The 18131-nt window shown below is 42.8% G+C and overlaps 1 protein-coding gene across 1 annotated transcript in view; it reads right to left on the bottom strand.

Annotated features, from left to right (window-relative positions):
- The window catches only part of LOC106565751 (BMP/retinoic acid-inducible neural-specific protein 1), a 164890-nt gene extending 148016 nt beyond the window's left edge, over positions 1–16874 (bottom strand). The window contains exon 1 of the mRNA XM_014133232.3: positions 16422–16874. The gene's annotated coding sequence lies outside the window, so the exon portion shown is untranslated. The remainder of the gene's footprint in view (positions 1–16421) is intronic.
- Between the last annotated feature and the right edge of the window lie 1257 nt (positions 16875–18131).

The raw sequence follows: 18131 nt of genomic DNA, 5'->3' as shown, positions 1-18131 counted from the left end.
GAGAATAAAGAGGGTACGGTGCAGTAGCTTGATTTCATGACAGGCTAGCTGGGCAGTTTATTTGCATGCAGGCAACGTTCTTATGGACAGACACCTCCCGGAGGCGATTCAACGTCAGATGTTTTATCCCTCTCTCTCTTTCTCCATCCATCCGTGGTCTGGTTGTCTCCTGTTGTGTAAGACGAACCACACCGTTTGCAAATCTCCCTCAATTTTCACACGATGGCCTCAGGGTGTCTGGAATATGTATTTTGAATGTTGATGTGATGTGTTTACTGAGGCAGAGCGAGGGAAAGTGAGAGAGGGAGGGAGAGAGAGGTAGAGGGAGAAATCACGTGAGTCCCTGAATAACCGGGGTAAAGAGAGGAGGAAGTCTGCCTCAGCAAATAACTGAGAAACAACAAAGGAGCGTTGTTTGTACGAGCCCCCTTTAAACGGTCATATTCACACAGCAACTCCCGCATCCACCCGCCCCTCCTGGCTCATTGAGGAAATCATTCTCCATGCGTGTCGCGTAGCCTCCCACCACCCACTGATCGATGCCTTCCTCAATCTCTTTGTTCCACAAAGTTCACAGAAACTGGAGGCTTGTCCCGCATTTGTATTCTGGATCCCAGGGAGATAGGGAGAACAGGGGAGAATGAAGCCTGCTGCTTTGTGGCCGCTTATCTAACAGACATGGGGCAGGGTGGACCAGTCTCTAGGGGGGTTCAAGTATATTCAATCCATCCTGTGCTTTATCCAGACATAGGTTATGACATCAGTTCCAGGCAGCCTTGATGCTAAGCTCCCTGTTGCCAGATCTATTTTTGACAGGCACATACGTGGTCTGCTCTGCACTGCTGTCAGGTGTCCTGTTTTAGAATGCATTTGGTCACAGTGGTTTGAGGTAACACAAGCAGTAATGTCAGAAGTAACATAAGCTATGGATCGATGTCATTCCAACATGGCAGGTTTGACTCCTCTGGGAATATGTTACCTTATGTATTAATGCATTCGGGGGGGGGGGGGGGGGGGGGCAGTGGGTTGGAATGGAGTGATGGTGGAGAGAGACGGAGAGGAAGGGAGAAAAAGAGGGGGAGGGTTCTGCCAACACAGGGAGATTGCAGAATAATGAGAATTATTATAACCCAGCCTGCAGCGATGTCTGGACAGGCGTGGTAATGGCCTGCCACTTGCAATTGCAGGGAAGTAACAGAAATGGGGCGAACAGGCTAATTCCATTGGATTTGTCCCTTCCTCACTTCCCTCCTTGTGTTGCTTTATTTAGGACTGCAGTGGCACTCTGACCTTCAGAAGGCATGGCTCAGCAGGCCTTCCCCTCAATAATTAAATGCCTGGGTCGTTTGCAACCAATCAACTCATTCCCGGCATCAATGGCCGATTTTAAAAACAACCTAATTCACTAATGGTCTGAGTTATTGTTTCAATTTACCTGGCTGCTGAACTATTGTCTTCCAATCTATTCCAGGAGGGGATGGATCAATGGGGGCCTACGAGAGGACGGCGGGCAGACGGGGCAGTGGACGAGGATGCCGGGCGGGTGAGTTTTATGCATCCTTCTAAAGCTAAACTGGCTCTGTAAAGCCAAGTAATTAACAAGGTCTGAAGCATGTGGAAGGAAGACCAACAGCTTGGCTGGTCAAGGTGTCGCAGTATATGATCCAGATAAATTAGCTACAGTGGCTACCTTAACCGGGAATTAAGTTAAACAAAAGATAATTCACTATTAATTGTCCTCTGTCTCTGCGGAAAATATTGTAGAAAATTATAAGGCAACAGTTTCATTATTTTTCATTAGATTTCATGACTACTTTCTTTATGAATGGGAGGTCTAACTGAATCAATTATTCCACAGTTTGATAAACTGTCACACATGTATGGATTTCAATTTTTTCTGTGATTGTCCTTCTCTCTCATCAAAGAAAACATGTGAGAAAAAAAACATTTTAAAAGGACAAAAAGGACAAAAATAACACTGTCCCGGCATCCTAATGAAGCAAGGGCACCATAGTAGATATGCTAATCATTCATGTCCTGTCTCTGTCAGCAAAACACAGACTACGTAAGCTACAGTACTTTCAATTTCACATTAGCTGTTGTTCGTCCCTCACTACCATGAAGTAGTGACTGATTTGCAGAGAACAAATTCTCATTCCGCGAGGAGAAGTCCATGATGATAGCTGTCGAACAAAATTACCTTGGTAGTGCAAGCATAGCAGAATCATTCTGATTTCTCGGTCAGCGCTAGACACTTCTACCACGTCTCTGAAAAGCTAGAAAAGGCAGGCTATGGGATTTCGCATCTGTCACTAAATCTACCACCGCAGGTGTGTGTGTTATAGATGAAGATGAATTATTTGTCAAACTGCAAATTGGCTTTCAAACGCTCTAGCTAATTTGCTCTGTGGTCTGCTGATGAGAATTCTGTTCAGCAGCTTTACCCTCGTTCAAACTGTATGTCCCCACTTGTTAGACATTTTTTCCGCTACTCCTATCATTTAAAAGTAGAGGAGATAAAAAAGAAGACGAGTGCTGCTTCAACCCTAATAGGTATTTCATGCAGCTAGCCTGTTGTAATGCTCCAATGAAATGATGTAAGATGAAAGGTGGAAGCACTGAAGCCCCACTTTCATTCCCTGAGCTGGTCACACTCTATGTGTACCCAGAGGACCCCTGACATGAATCAGACCCCGAACTGGGCCGCGGAGAATATGTAAATGACATTACTCCCCGCTTGCGGTTCTTCTGTCCTCACACATGTAAATGTCAAGTGATGTTATCGTGACTGGCCTTTTCTACCATCTCGACCAAAAATGAGTGTAACAATGGAAGCACCAGATACTGAGAAAAACATTAGTGTGTGTCTCTGAGGAAGTGTGTTGGAGGAATGCATGTGTGTTTCTTGTCTCGGAGTGTAGGAAGTGTCTGTGTGTGTGTGTGTGTGTGTGTGTGTGTGTGTGTGTGTGTGTGTGTGTGTGTGTGTGTGTGTGTGTGTGTGTGTGTGTGTGTGTGTGTGTGTGTGTGTGTGTGTGTGTGTGTGTGTGTGTGTGTGTGTGTGTGTGTGTGCGTGTGTATCCGAGTGTGTATCTGAGTGTGTATATTTCTCTCAAAGTGTGTGAAGTATGTTTGTGTGTTGTAAACCATTGCTTGTACAACAACAAAACAAGCTACTGCTCAAGACTTAAACACATACACAGTGAGTCTGAGCCGCAGTGCTGTTGATAATTCTCTAATTACCTGTGGAATTAAACAGTGGAGCATGCCTCCTGCTACCCCCTACTGTGACAGATCCATCATAATTGTGTGTATCTATACAAGAGCATTTAAATCTTCCCATCGGTGCTGGATTGGGCTGGAGGGGGTGACGCAATGTTGTTGTCAGGCAGCTGTGAATCGCAAGGCTCAAATTGAACCACAGGGACAGCTTTTTATCTCAGAGAAATATGTGTGGAAATTTTCCCACTTCATCAGAGTGGAAAGATGGATGACTCGCCTCGCTCTATTTCAGTATCAGAGGCAGGAGTGTGCTGAGGATTAAAAAAATAAACATTGGTGTTGTCCTCCTCATCCCTGTCGCACACTGGGACCATTCACAAGGTGATGCTCAAAGAGACGCAAGCCAGCCATTGACCTTCATACCTCAGCAAACCCTATGGAAATTTGCCACACATCACATTTTCCATACAACCCCCTGAAATAATAAATAAACTGTTGTTGCCAGCACATCCTCGTTCGCACAACGCCTAACGCTAACCTTTCGCTGAAGAGTTTCCAAAGGAGGGCTTGTTTGCAGTCAGTTCTTGTTTTCCTGTCTCTCCTGACAAAAATATGGAACAGCTGCTCCCCTCTTCAGGGACCGGACCCCTGGTGCTATGCGGAGCGAGGTTCCGTCCCTGCTGCAGTGCGTTATTTCCGTCTGGGCCTCCGATCCGCTCTCCCCCTCAGCCCACCTCCGTCCCAGTAGCATGCCTGAATTTACTGACCTAATTTCCATCCCCAGTACAATGTTTATCCCCATTTCACTTCTTGACACATACTGTACAGTGCCTCCCGAGCTATCTGGAAGGAGACTCTCTCTGCTCCTGGCTGCTAATCAACCGTCGCCTCGCTCTGAGGAGACCGGTTTTAGGAGTCTTAAAGGGGACGATCAATGGTTCCATTGTTCTTAATTCAATGTCATAAATTGGTGAAATGGAGGGAAAGCAGAGGGAGCATAGAGGGTGCTACCCATATATCAGAAGGAATCTACTGAGACACCTAGCAGATGGAGGGAAAAAAGCATCCCATTCCCATCTCAATTCCTCCTTCATGAAACAGCTCAGCAGCACCCAAAGCCTGCCACACATCTGAGCTAGCAGATGCAGGAATATCAATATTGCAAAGTTGTTTTGTTCAGTTCTAAAGACTGAGTCCCCCTCCCCGCTGAATGATCAATATTGAGTGAGGTCTGACATCAATCATAGTTTTAATTCTGGTACTTTAGTGTATGATTATGTTATAGGAAACTGAGCATATTTGATAGAGTACGTATATATTTGAGGATACGCGGAAACAGACAGACATACCGTACTTAAACACATACACACCAACACGAGTTTGAAACTACAGTACATCTCTGTTTCTCTTTGTGTAGTTGAAAAGAGGTTGGGTGGTCTCTCTGAGAGTAGCAGCACTGCTCTGTTCACTAGCCAGTGTGCTGTTTTAATGACGGTCCTCACAGTCTCAGCTGTTTACTGTCTTCTAGCCACTAGTAGAATTGGCCGCCTCTGCCTGATAGACCTGGATGCATTTCAGTGCAGTGATTACCCTAGTGTCAAGGGCTCCCTTGGCAATGATAATCATCTCTGACTCGAATGGGGACGAAAATAATTATAATTTGGACGGGAACTATCGAGACAGTTTGGCACTGTCTCACAACAGATGCAAACTGGAGCTGCCAATGAATTAAAACAGAAAAGAATATTAGTATGGGATCTCTCTGTTCTGATGATGTCGAGGCCTCCAATGATACAGTCATAAACAGAAGTGCCATGGCAGCTGTAACTAGACGATTGCCTCTGCAAACAAATGGAGGTCACGACTTTGCCTTGCTGTTTTCCGATGATTATTAAACGCTGTATTTTTACACTGAGGTGGGGAAAGGTTTGACATTGTGTGTTTGATAGAATTCATGGGAGTTCTGTCACTGCCACCCAAGGCTTTTTAGAGGGTGTTAAGCGGTAGAAAGCAGTTGGAAAGTGCTTTGAATGTGTTCAGACATGGAAGCAGAGCAAATAGGTAGTACTTTGCTATATCCATGGCGATAACTTAGTGAGGAGAGGTAGTGAAAGGTGGTGTTAGTGGTGGAGATATGTGCTATAGGGCTCTTTTTAAATGTGTGCACATACACAAACAGATACACTTTAAACACACACAGACACACACAGACACACACACACACACACACACACACACACACACACACACACACACACACACACACACACTGCATATGCAGAGGCATCCAGGGTAGACGTTTCAGGGCTGATATGACTAAAAGGATTGTGCATTTCTGCTGAGGGAATATCTTTATTTTCTCTTCTTCCTTCCCTGGTTCACGGTGGAAGGTTATCATTGGTAAAAATATGCCGTTAATATTGGTTCTACCACCCGAATTCTACCAACTCCTATTTTAAGCTTGAAAATAGAGTGCTCTTGACCCGTTGCCTTTGAATTCCCTCTGCTGCTCATCTTTCCCCTGAGTTGTCCTCTTTCTAAAGCTCCCAGTTCATACCCACAGGGCTAATGTGTTCATTTCCCATGCCAAGGCAATATTTCAATATGTAAGTAAACATACCCTAGTGCTGTCCATGTGTATTATATCCCTACACAGTGAGATTCATCTACCAACACAAGTGCTGATCGAATCTATGGTCCATGTCACTGAAAGGAGATGTCGTCTACTCTAAATAATTCAAGGACCAGATTTTCCAAACTTGCTCTCAGTGCCATAACAGAACTGGGTGATGTTGTAAGCCCTCTGTGAATGTAGGTTCTTCCATAACAAGAGCCAGCGTTAGTTTCTCTCTATTGAGGAAGGAGTCTGTATTCATGCAGGTCACCCCTCATATCCCTAGAGACCAGTGGTTATGAAAATTATGGATTGACTCAAACAAAAAGAGGACTACTCCAAAAAGCAAAATAACTGGTCAATGTTAGTGGTCAGAAAAATCAATTATACAACGAGTGGGTCTAATCCTGGATGCTGATTGGTTAAATCCACATTCCAGCCAGTGTCTATTCTATAAGTTACCTCCGGCTAAATCTATGATGTTAAAATGTCTATTTACTCTGTTCCATCTCACTGTGCAATCCACTGTCTCATCAGCCCAGCCAGACAATTTATAAACTTGATCTCCACTATAAAAAGCATCTAGACATTATCTCCCATTTCTAAAAACAACTACAAATTGGTTTTCAATAGCGGAGATTTGTATAAACCCTGCTGTCTGTCTCTCTGAAATATGCAATATTGTTTCAGTATTGAAATTCGATTTCCAGGACAGGACACCAACCTGTCCCTCAATGTGAGCAAGACAAAGGAGCTGATCGTGGACTACAGGAAAAGGCGGGCCGAAGAGGCCCCCATTAACACTGACGGGGCTGTAGTGGAGCGGGTCAAGAGTTTCAAGTTCCTTGGTGTCCACATCACTAACAAACTATCATGGTCCAAACACACCAAGACAGTTGTGAAGAGGGCACGACAACACCTTTTCCCCCTCAGGAGACTGAAAAGATTTGACATGGCTCCCCAGATCCTCAAAAAGTTCTACAGCTGCACCACCGAAAGCATCCTGACCGGTTGCATGACCGCCTGGTATGACAACTGCTCGGCATCTGTAAGGCGCTACAGAGGGTATTGCGTACGGCCCAGTACATCACTGGGGCCAAGCTTCCTGCCATCCAGGACCTATATACCAGGCGGTGCCAGAGGAAAGGCCAAAAAATTGTCAGAGACTCCAGTCACCCAAGTTATAGACTGTTTTCTCTGCTACTGCATGGCAAGCGGTACCGGAACACCAAGCCTAGGACCAAAAGGCTCATTAACAGCTTCTACCCACAAGCCATAAGACTGCTGAACAATTAATCAAACAGCCTCCGGACTATTTACATTTAGACACCCCCATCCCTCCATTTGTTTTGTACACTGCTGCTACTCGATGTTTATTATCTATGCATAGTCACTTCACCCCACCTCCATGTACAAATTACCTAGATTAACCTGTACCCCCGCACAATGACTCGGTACCCCCTGTATATAGCCTCGTTAGTGCTATTTTATTATGTTACTTTTTATTATTTTTTACTTTAGTTTATTTGGTAAATATTTTCTTAACTCTTTCTTGACATGCACTGTTGGTTAAGGGCTTGTAAGTAAGCATTTCACGGTAAGGTCTACACTTGGTGTATTCGGCGCATGTGACAAATAAAGTTTGATTTGAAATAGTAACCATAAATTTATCTAAATAAAGTTTTTAATGACAATATGTAAATCATTATTTGAATATGTTGGTAACCGTTGTATAAAAGTGATAATGCCCTCGAAGCCGGTGTTTGGAGCCTAACAACACCTATGCTAATATATCCTCCAAACACCAATATCACTTAAATATCACAGCACTCACATTTTTGATGTGTTCCGTTCAAAAGTTATCAAAACATAACCCTTTCTTTTTGCAGGAGAGACAGTTCAGTATGGCTTCCATTGCACATTTTTCTGCTCACTATAGCGACTTCTACACGCCATGGCCTATGCTCTGCCCTACATTGTTGATGTGCTGACTGTGCGTAAAGCCTGGAGAGGATACTGTACCTGCTTCAGCTAGCTTCACCTACACTGGCCTCTCCATCATTAAAACTAACAGCACTACCTCCATCAGCAGGACAACACAGCGCTCTGTGGGGATGTGTGTGTGTGCATGTGTGTGTGTGTGTGTGTGTGTGTGTGTCTGTGTGTGTGTGTGTCTGCATGTGTATATGTCTATGTGTCTGTGTGTACATTTGTGTGTACATGTCTGACAGAGTATTTGATTCCTGCCTATTTGAGCATGTGTTTGTCCCTACATGCCCCCTACATGTCTCTGTGGATCAACTGAGCATCACTCCTTGCTTGTCAAAAACAGCAGCAGCACATACTGTACATGTCAGTGGTGGTATGTGTGCAGTCAGTGTCCTGCAAAACATGGTACAGTACTGCATAACACAGTGGTATTCAAAGTCGGGGTCACGACCCCTAGTGGGGTGTAATCGCAGGGGAATTGCAGCCAAATAAAATACAAATTAAAAAAACGATTGAGTACAGATTATTTTATGGGACAATATACAAACGTTTTTGAAAAATATAATTTGAAAAATAAAATGTAAGTGAGTAAATGCATTTATTGCTTATCTTAATTTTCATAAGATAGATGAAAACGTAATGAATTGAAGGTTACTTATTGATGTAGATATCTACATTTACCCATGTTAAGGTTATGTCATTCGATTTGGGCTAGGATCAGTAGAAATTCTGGCCCAAAATAATGGGGTCTGCAGAAATTCTGGCAAAAAAAAATGGTGTCCTCGCTGAAAAGGTTTGAATACCACTGGTGTAACACAACAACACCAACAGTGACCATAGGCCACCAATTAGTATGGGTCACATTATGAACCCCTGCACTGTTTGAAATAATTCAGAAACAAGCAATAGGCTGATTAAATCATACATGAGATATTGTGTGTGTCTGTAACTCCCTGTGTCTCACTCTGTCAGCAGTTTGACAACATCAAACATGACTCATTTCCGTCTCAGTGCCTGGGACCCATGTGTGTTCTGGGGGGTTTTCATGAGGAAAGGCATCACGTAGTAACAAATAGGCCCACTGTGAACGACTGCATCACATTCATATTTCAAACGCACTGAGGCTTTGACGAACGTCTCGATTAATGATTGGAGGGATTTGTCTGTTGTGTAAAGTAAGCGTAAATAGAAGCCAAATCTGGGAAACAACCGATAACACTGAATTCAATAATGCATGGGCAGTGTTCTGGTGGCTAGGGATTTCATGTGACTTCAAATTAGGGAACGCTCGAATGTAGAAAACAGTTGATGGAGTTCGGTTCCCAAGCCTATGTCATTAAATCATCCTCCACTTGGCCACACAACGTATTACAAATCACAGTCGGTCTACTCAATCAACATTTTACCAATTTCTCTATGACTCAAAATAGTTGCAACTGTTTCATCCATTGAAGTGAACAGGCATCGATCGAAATGGGCTGAGTTCAGATATGGACATGTCCATCAATGCAGTGCATGTAAAAGCTCTCAGGTTAGAATTCAGCCTTGAGTCAATACCAAGCAAACAGAGAGAGTGGGGAGAGTGGGATGGAGGATTTGGAGAGTCTGGAACATGGTTCTATTTGGCCTGCAGCAACAGAGGACTATATGAGCTTCCACAGTAACAGACTTTTTTAATGATGCAAAAGGTATCACTGACAATGAGGTTGTTTCACTGAAGTCTATAAACTCAGTTGGCTGTTAGAAGCAGCCAACTGACTGGGAAGCATTGGCTTAGGACAAAACAAGACCTTAAAACTATCAATCGTCTGATATTATTGTATAAACTATCAATCACACTCAGACGCAATATCATGGTCATCAGCCATTGCTGATACTGTCATTACTAAAGTAACCAAGGTAGCCACATCACCAGAAGCACTCACCCTTACCACAGAGGGGCCATTTTCTGAACTCTAGAAATGGTCTCACGGTAAGAAAAGGAAATTACTTCACACTCCTAGAGCAAGATTTCCCTTTCTTTTATATGAAGGAAAAAAAGATACTGATGTATTCCCCTAGTTCAAATTTTGAAGTCATTGCCTTGGAAATGTCTCCAGAGTTTATAAAGCAGTTTCCACAGTCTCTTGAACAACTCGACCTCCATCTCCCCTCTCCCCCCATCCTCCCCCTCACCATCACCCCAAGCTCACCAACAAGAATCATGGGAGAAGCCCTCTGCAATTAGCCTCATCTCTAATAGGCATTTTCTCCCCATTACGTGATCATGAGGTGACAGGACTTAAGAATGGCTACTGGCATCCAGTGGCAGAGAGGGGAGACAGAGGAAATAGCACTCTATAATTACTGTTAAATCAAGCAGACTGCCTGCCTCCTGATCCTCTTTTTCCTCCTGCTCCTCCCTCTACACCTGGCCACACGTCATTGTGAAGGGCCGGGCAAGTGATGTCGAAAACCGACTGCACCAGGCAATTTTCCACCACAGCTGATACTGCAGTTTAGTTGGGTAGATTCAGGACTGCTTGACTGACTTGGTTTTTTTTCTGGCCCACAGTCCCTTCTTTCAAGTCTGGCTCTCTGTAAAAGGCTGAACTCTGAGCTGAACAATGGCACCAGATCAAGAGCTTATAGCCAATACCAAGGCAGCTTGGAAATCTGAACTTCTCAGTGGCAATAAAGAATTGATGAAGACACGCAATGGATGAAGACATTTTACTGAAATGACTTCATGAGTTACTTTAGTGTTGCATGCAGTCAGTGAGGATGATGATGGTTGGGGTGGTGAAGAAGAAGATGACGATGATGATGATGACTACGACAATGATGATGCAAATCTCATACCATTGCAGATGTTCCTAATGTTATTTCTCAGTAACTTTCATATAGCTCATAACCATTCGTCTTTGAGCCAAAGAGATTCTCATGAAACACCAATATGTATTTTCACATTTCTAACTGGGTGAGCAGGCAAAGTCAAAACATTTAGAGTTTTAGGGAATGTCACGTAAGAGATGCTACCCCGTAGCAAATCTGAATCAACAACTTGAGTCATCGTAAATCCCTCAATTTCTACATAGTGGACCAATTAAAACTAACCAGACATTAGGGCTTCAATTGCACATGGAAGCATATTGCGGGTGTAGCAGTTCGCTGCACCCACAATAACATCTGCTAATGTAACAAGGGTCGTCGAAAGGGGACCAAGGCGCAGCGTGCATAGTGCTCATTCTTTTCTTTAATGAAAAAACACTTCAACAAAACAACAAACGACCGACAACAGTTCCGTAAGGTACACTTGACAAAACGGAAAACAACTACCCACACCTACACATGAAAAACAGGCTGCCTAAGCTTCCATTCAGAGACAACGATAGACAGCTGCCTCTGATTGGAAACCATACCTGGCCAAAACATAGAAAACGAAAACATAGAAATAGAAATCTAGAGAACCCCACATAGAAACAGAAAACCAAAACCACCCAAAATACCCACCTGTCACGCCCTGACCACTCTACTATGGAAAATGACCTCTTACAAGGGTCAGGACGTGACAGCTAAATATGTGTATGTGACCAATACAATTTGATTTGATTTGACAGACCACCATCCTGAATTCACAACTCAGTTCATGGTAAGAATCTACCTTATTAAAGAGAAAACATCTTCAAACCGGATCTTTATTTGATCTCAAGGAAAAAACAAAGGGTCTGGCTGTTTTTTCTCCTTTCTCCTATTAGAAAACATGAAGGAGAAAGTGGGTTTAGACTGCGGCATTTCAAATGGGGGATTAGCATCAAGACAACGCTAATTCCCTAATTTGCCAGAGATGGGAGACAACCCGACCAAGGCACGGAGAGAGAGAGAGAGAGAGAGAGAGAGAGAGAGAGAGAGGCGACACATGGAATTTCTAACTGAGCTTTTAATTTTTCAGGCAGCCAGCTCCCACACTGTACTGCACTGACTGGGGACTTACTTGTACCATTGGTGAGGATGAGCAGCCAGCTGGCTAGAAGGACCCCCCCTCCCCTCCAGGTTGCCATTGTTAATCCCAGCAGCCTCCGCAAGCTATGGTAAGAGGGCGGTCCAGCTGGTGAGTCCCACCATGGATGCCCAATATTACCCGTAGGGGAGTCTCTTCTCTCTCTTCTTTCCAACCTGTCATGAGATGAACAGGAGTCTAGAGTCCAATCCAACATGCAAGCAACCAAGGTACTGAGCTTCTGCTGTCTGCAGAGGCCTCTGGGCTTTTTTCCTCATCATTCAGGGATCGTAATGATATAATTGTATGAATTATAGAGGTTAATTAAGCCCAAATGGCAGCCCAAATGGAGGCTTTGTTATTTATAGAGGTGTAATGTGGCTCAATGGATATCCAGGCAAAGCCATAGATAGATACTGTAAATTACTTTAACTGTAAATATTCTTAATGTCACTATGACTGGTGCCAAGCATGACACATAGCCTATATGCAAGAGTCATGATGATAAGAATGTTTTATCTTAAAACAACGTTTAGTCACATTATGCATATTGAGCAACAACTGTCCCGTTAGCGGGACACCGATCCATAAGAAGTTTTAATGTGAACATTGATACCTGCATGAATAGGGCCGCCCATCAACATACCAAGAGACACAATTGCACATGGAGTGGCAATGTGTTTGTGATTGGGAAGCCATAAAGTCTTCATTCATGACTAATAGCTTTGACAGTGGTCGCATAAAACCAGCCTGTTGCTAGAATCAGGTCATCAGCAAAATGACAAACACTAATGTATAGTTATACAACCTGTCTCTGTCCATCAGTGAGCCATTCAAATGCATACCAAGAACAATCCTTATTGCACGTTAGTCCTAGATTTTACCAAATTAATATTTGGATCTTGACAGTGAAACATTTTGTAATAAAATAGTAATAAATCCATTATTCTAAACACGTATGCTGCTGTCTAATATGTTGTCTAAACACAGAAAATGCAGGCTGTAAGATAAAATAATGTTCTACAAAACAAATATAAATCTAAGACCAGAAACAATAAACAATGTAGACTCAGAGGCCGTAAGATTTCCTTTTCATGATTATATTTGAATTGCGCTCTCTCTCCTGAGGCTAACACAGTTTACATTCAATAATGGCTACAGCATTATTACAGCCTAAAAGTAGGAAAATCAAATTCGCTTGATTTGCAAAACTGTTTCAGGTGCAACAAAGTTGCCAAATCCATTAATTACATTCAACAATTAATGTTCTATCTAATCCATCAGAAGCTCAGCGATAACTATCAAATTATAAAAGATGAGTAAAAAACAGTCCCAAAACTAAATCTTGCACTAAATTGGATTGATTCAAGTCAAGGTTATCTTCAAAAGTTTCTGCAGCCTACAATGTCTATCCACATAAACTTATCTGGTCAATCAATGTCCCTCAGGCTATGTTCCTCACTCCCCATAAATAAATGCACATTTTCCTTGGTCTATCCTTTGGGTACATTTTGGGATTACATTTGTGAATTTATCTATATATGGATTTGTTTAATCCATAAAATGATCAGTATGTAGGTGGACATGCACCTGAGTCAACCTATTTTATACTGACCACATTTTCTTGAGGTAAACATGTTTTTGGCCTGGTCTGGTCGATGACTAGGCTGACGACAGTATTTGGCTGAAATTGATTTATTGTTTTCATCTTTGTTGAATGTCAGTAAAGACTGTGTGTATCTTGATTCAGGGTGAATCATTATGAGCTCTGTGTGTATTATAATAGAAATAGTCAAATTAATCCACATTTTACACATTGCCATACAACTCCATTCAGTTGCATGTTATAAAACATGTTGATATTTCACAACCACAAAAATATGTCTTCTACAGTGGTTCAAGAAAATATGTCTGTTAATCTTCAAGTTCTCCACCAGTGTCTATCATAGACATGGTTCGCTCCCTGATGAAGGTGCATATACACTGAGTGTACAAAACATTATGAACATCTTGTCATGTCATGGACTGACCAGGTGAATCCAGGTGAAAGCTATGATCCCTTGTTGATGGCAGTTGTTAAATACACTTCGATCAGTGTAGATGAAGGGGAGGAGACAGGTTAAAGAATGTTTTTTAAGCTTTGAGACAATTTGTTATCCAATAACACTGTGTGGTTTGGGGTATTAATCAAACAATCCCACAATAACCTGTCAACTGGTTATGTCAACTAACACATCCTGCCCCAGTGGAGAATTGCAGGCCAGGGATTTGGAATGAAGTTCACCATCTGTTTTGTGTTGCTCTGACATGGCATGATTTGACCCCTGTTGTTTTTCTTCCCATCAAAACAGGTTTTCTATTCCCCCTGGGAGGAAGCCTTCCAGGGCACTCCAGCTGGAACCAGCACCCACTGCTAGTCCTGCCAATAGTGAAGATGCTTGATGCCTCTTGGCAATCAATGTAAGACAGTTAGCTCTTCTAGCTCCAGCACTGAGACCTTGTATTTGATATTCTTGTCCATACTCAAGGAGAATGGACCACTGCCTACCTCCCAGCACCCTTGTGTGTAGTCCTTTTTTTGCCTTTGTGAATCATGGCAACATGAGGTTGCAATCAATCCATCATTGGAGTGCACAGCACGCGTCACAAAAACATTACGCTGCAGCATGTACCCCCAGTCTTTGAATGCTTAGTCAACACAGGGTCACCAAGTTTGGGACATAGCTGTAGCCTCAAGCTACTGCTGACATTTTCTTTTTGGCATTTGTGATTGTGAGCTGTTTCTCTTTGAAAAGAATTACATGTCGCCAGCATGTAGGCAATATAAAGGCCAACAGATTGAATTAGCCATTTGAAATGAAACAGCCTTTGTTTTGTGGCTCTAGAGGGGACTTGATGAGAGATATATCGATTGACAACTTACTTTCAACTTAGTGTTGATCACAGGACAGGCCACATGGTAGCATGGATATGATGTCAATATTGATATTGACAATGACAGTAAATCTGCTGAAATTGCTACTGTAGCTCACTTCTATCTTGGTAGATTCCCAGCAATATGACATTATTCTGATTTGAATAATATTAAGATGTCAACAGATAATTGATCTTAGATGTCAGTTTGAAATGACTTCTGCCTGATGTGGATTGTAGGAGAGTAAACAGAGTCCATGATTGATCTGCCACTAGGAGGGGGATCTGAACAGGGCCTGAACAGTATGTTACTGAGAATCGCATGGCCATTTAAAGACACCTATTGATACATATATACTGTAAAGGGCCAAAGTAAAAAAGTAATTCAAAGTATGAAACTTATTGAGAAGAAGGAGAAGAAGAAGAAGAAGAACACAGTCATTAGTTGTAAAAACGAGGTGCACACCAAGAGTAGTTGCATTTCTAATTTTGTATCCATCAACACCAGTCAATTATCCTGCCTGTAGTGGATTACGTGACACATGGCGCAAAAGAGCGCGAGCTCCCCCAGCAGTTAGTGAACAGTAGCGCACTCATACAACTTCCATTGAAGGAACGGAGGGAGAGGCAACTTTGGATCATTGGTGCTACCTCAAAAAATGACATATCTTTTCTGATTATAATTTTTCTGTTCTGTTTAATCGATATCAATTAGCAATTAACATCAGCATCATTGAATTATTGATTGAGCAGCTCTCCAACATGGCTATATCTGTGTTAAGAACGTAATGAGGCAAATCATATTGTCGCATATACCGGTATGCCATATTTGTACATATTTTTACACACACACACACACACACACACACACACACACACACACACACACACGATCTGTCCAATCTGTGTTTGAAATTATTCACGGATAAGATCAAATAAGTGACACACAATTTCCCGCCTCGTAGCAACAGAGAGACTGAGGCTAAATAATAATGCATTTCACCATTGCAATACAGAATGGTCAATATACATGTCGTATGAAATATTGTAAAATGAACTGATATGGACTCACATTGCTCAATCAACTGCAGTAATGTTGATATAAGCCAACAGGGCAATGTGAATCAACGTTTGACCTGCAAACTGGGTGTTCTAGAACAAGATAGACAAGAATAGACAAGCATATTATGATGCTATGCCGTCGAACTTCATAGTGCCCTGGATTTAATCAGACGGGCCATTCATTGAGGCGAGGGGCAATGTGAAAGAAAGTGTGCGTGGACTGAAAACTGATTCTTAGTGGTCTCTCCCCCTCTCCAATCCGCTCTTTCATTCTCTCGACTTCCTCTGCAGCCTCCTCGCAATACATAGCCTACACTCCGTCTCCGGTCAGTCATATGTTTAAAATGCAACCTATAGGTTCTAGTATCTAACGTTGTTCATCTCCACAGTAATGGACATGTAGTAACTTTTACTTTAGATAAATAACACCGACGTAGTTTGGACAGATGAAAATACACATAGGCTACATATAAGACGCAAAACCTGACAATGATAAAGCAGAAAAATCCATCGTCCAGAAAGGACAGTATCATGCTGATAATGCAACATCGCCATAACTGTCCAGAGGCTACAGCCTAACCTCCAGCTACTGTAATGACGGGTATAGTATTTATAGAAAATAACACCAAACTTATCTAGGCTTACCTAAAACTCTTTTACCCACTTGTTCGGAATCTGTGGTCCAAGGTGCTTTAGTTTTCTTGCCGAAAACTTCTGCTGGAGCATATGTATCCAGTGTGCATGCTGGTAGCTCAATCTTAGATGTTGGATTGCGGATGAGTTGGTGTTCCTTCTCATGCTCAAGAGAGAGAAATCCTTCGGCTCGGCGAGGTCGTATACATTGATACACGGAGAAACACAGTGACCAAATCGACCTGAGGGGAAATGGGGGAGCTCAACGGATCGGAAGAAATATCCCGATGTGTTCTAGGGAGGGTCGGGCTAGCTCGGATCCGTGAAAGCTGTACGCAGGTGGAGAGGTGGCAGGGTGGATGTCAATGAAGGTAGTCAGAGATGCACAGACTGAGCGAGTGCAGTGCAAAAGCAAGCGAAACTAGGGGGAGGTACTGAGAATACCGTTTTGTATTGTAGAGGACGGTAATGCCAGACAGTAAGGGGTGGGACTGGAACACATGAGGCAAACGGGGGAGAGAGGGGGGAACGAAGGATGGAGGAGGAACGAGAGACCGTGTCGTGACTTTCTGTGTTGATAAACAACAATTATAAAGGTTCAACTGTGTGTGGGGGGGTGACAAAGGAGACAGTGTGACAGACGGTAAAGCAACCCCAAGTCTGACTATATGCAAACGGAGAAAAGTGTAGGGTCTAGGTTTGAAAATATAACAGCAGGTTCCGGGATAAAATCAAAGATTGACTCCTACGGAATGCATGACGAGCACAACACTACATTGTGCGCTTTTACATAATTGTGTGACTACTTCAATGGAAACCTGATCAAATAAAACAGTCAGGAATAAAACCCATCGACGCAGGTCTCTCTCGCTCTCTCCCACACACATACAACACACACACACACACACACACACACACACACACACACACACACACACACACACACACACACACACACACACACACACACACAATCTATCAGATGAGGAATAATAGCTGTACACTGTGTCCAGTGAATGAATAACTAGTGACCTTGTGGGATTTGATTGCACCTGCAAGCAGGGAAACGCTGTGGAGGTGCTGTCCAGTGTCCTGAAAATGCTCCAGAATAGAGGGCTATGCATTTTGTCTGTCCATGGTCCTGAAAACGTTACAGAGAAGCGATTAATTTGGCTTCTCACTGTCCATGGTCCTGAAAATGGTCAAAAGGCCTATGCAATGCAGTTGGCTTTCCAGTGTTTCAGAGCCTATGCATTTCGAATGGCATTTGCAATGGCCTTTAGTTCGGCTTTGACAAGTGCATGGTTCATATCATTCACAGGTCGATGACTCCACATAATTACTTTGATGGGGTTGATAAGATGACATACTGTACCTTGCTAGGAATTAAGATGACATACCTTGTTAGGAATTATCAAAAATGTGCACAACAGACAAGTTGTCATGGAAATATTGCCTTTGGAGTTGAAGCTCATATTTTCCCTTTGATATCAGGGGTTTATTCACAATTGAAGTCAACCAGAGCATCCCTTGATCAGCGTTACATTTACCTCTAACGTGGCATACAGATCACCCACGACAGTGTCTTTAATGTTTAGGAGCTCTGTACATGAATATCGACTGGCATTTGCTTGTGGTTTCACACATAGTACATGCATACATGCATGCACTCAATCACTAAACCACACACACACACACACACACACACACACACACACACAC

Source organism: Salmo salar, chromosome 01 (genome assembly GCF_965601325.2).
Source record: "Salmo salar chromosome 01, fSalSal1, whole genome shotgun sequence".
NCBI lineage: Eukaryota > Metazoa > Chordata > Actinopteri > Salmoniformes > Salmonidae > Salmo > Salmo salar.
Note: the sequence above shows the minus strand (reverse complement) of the source record. Positions and strands in the feature narration are given on the sequence as shown.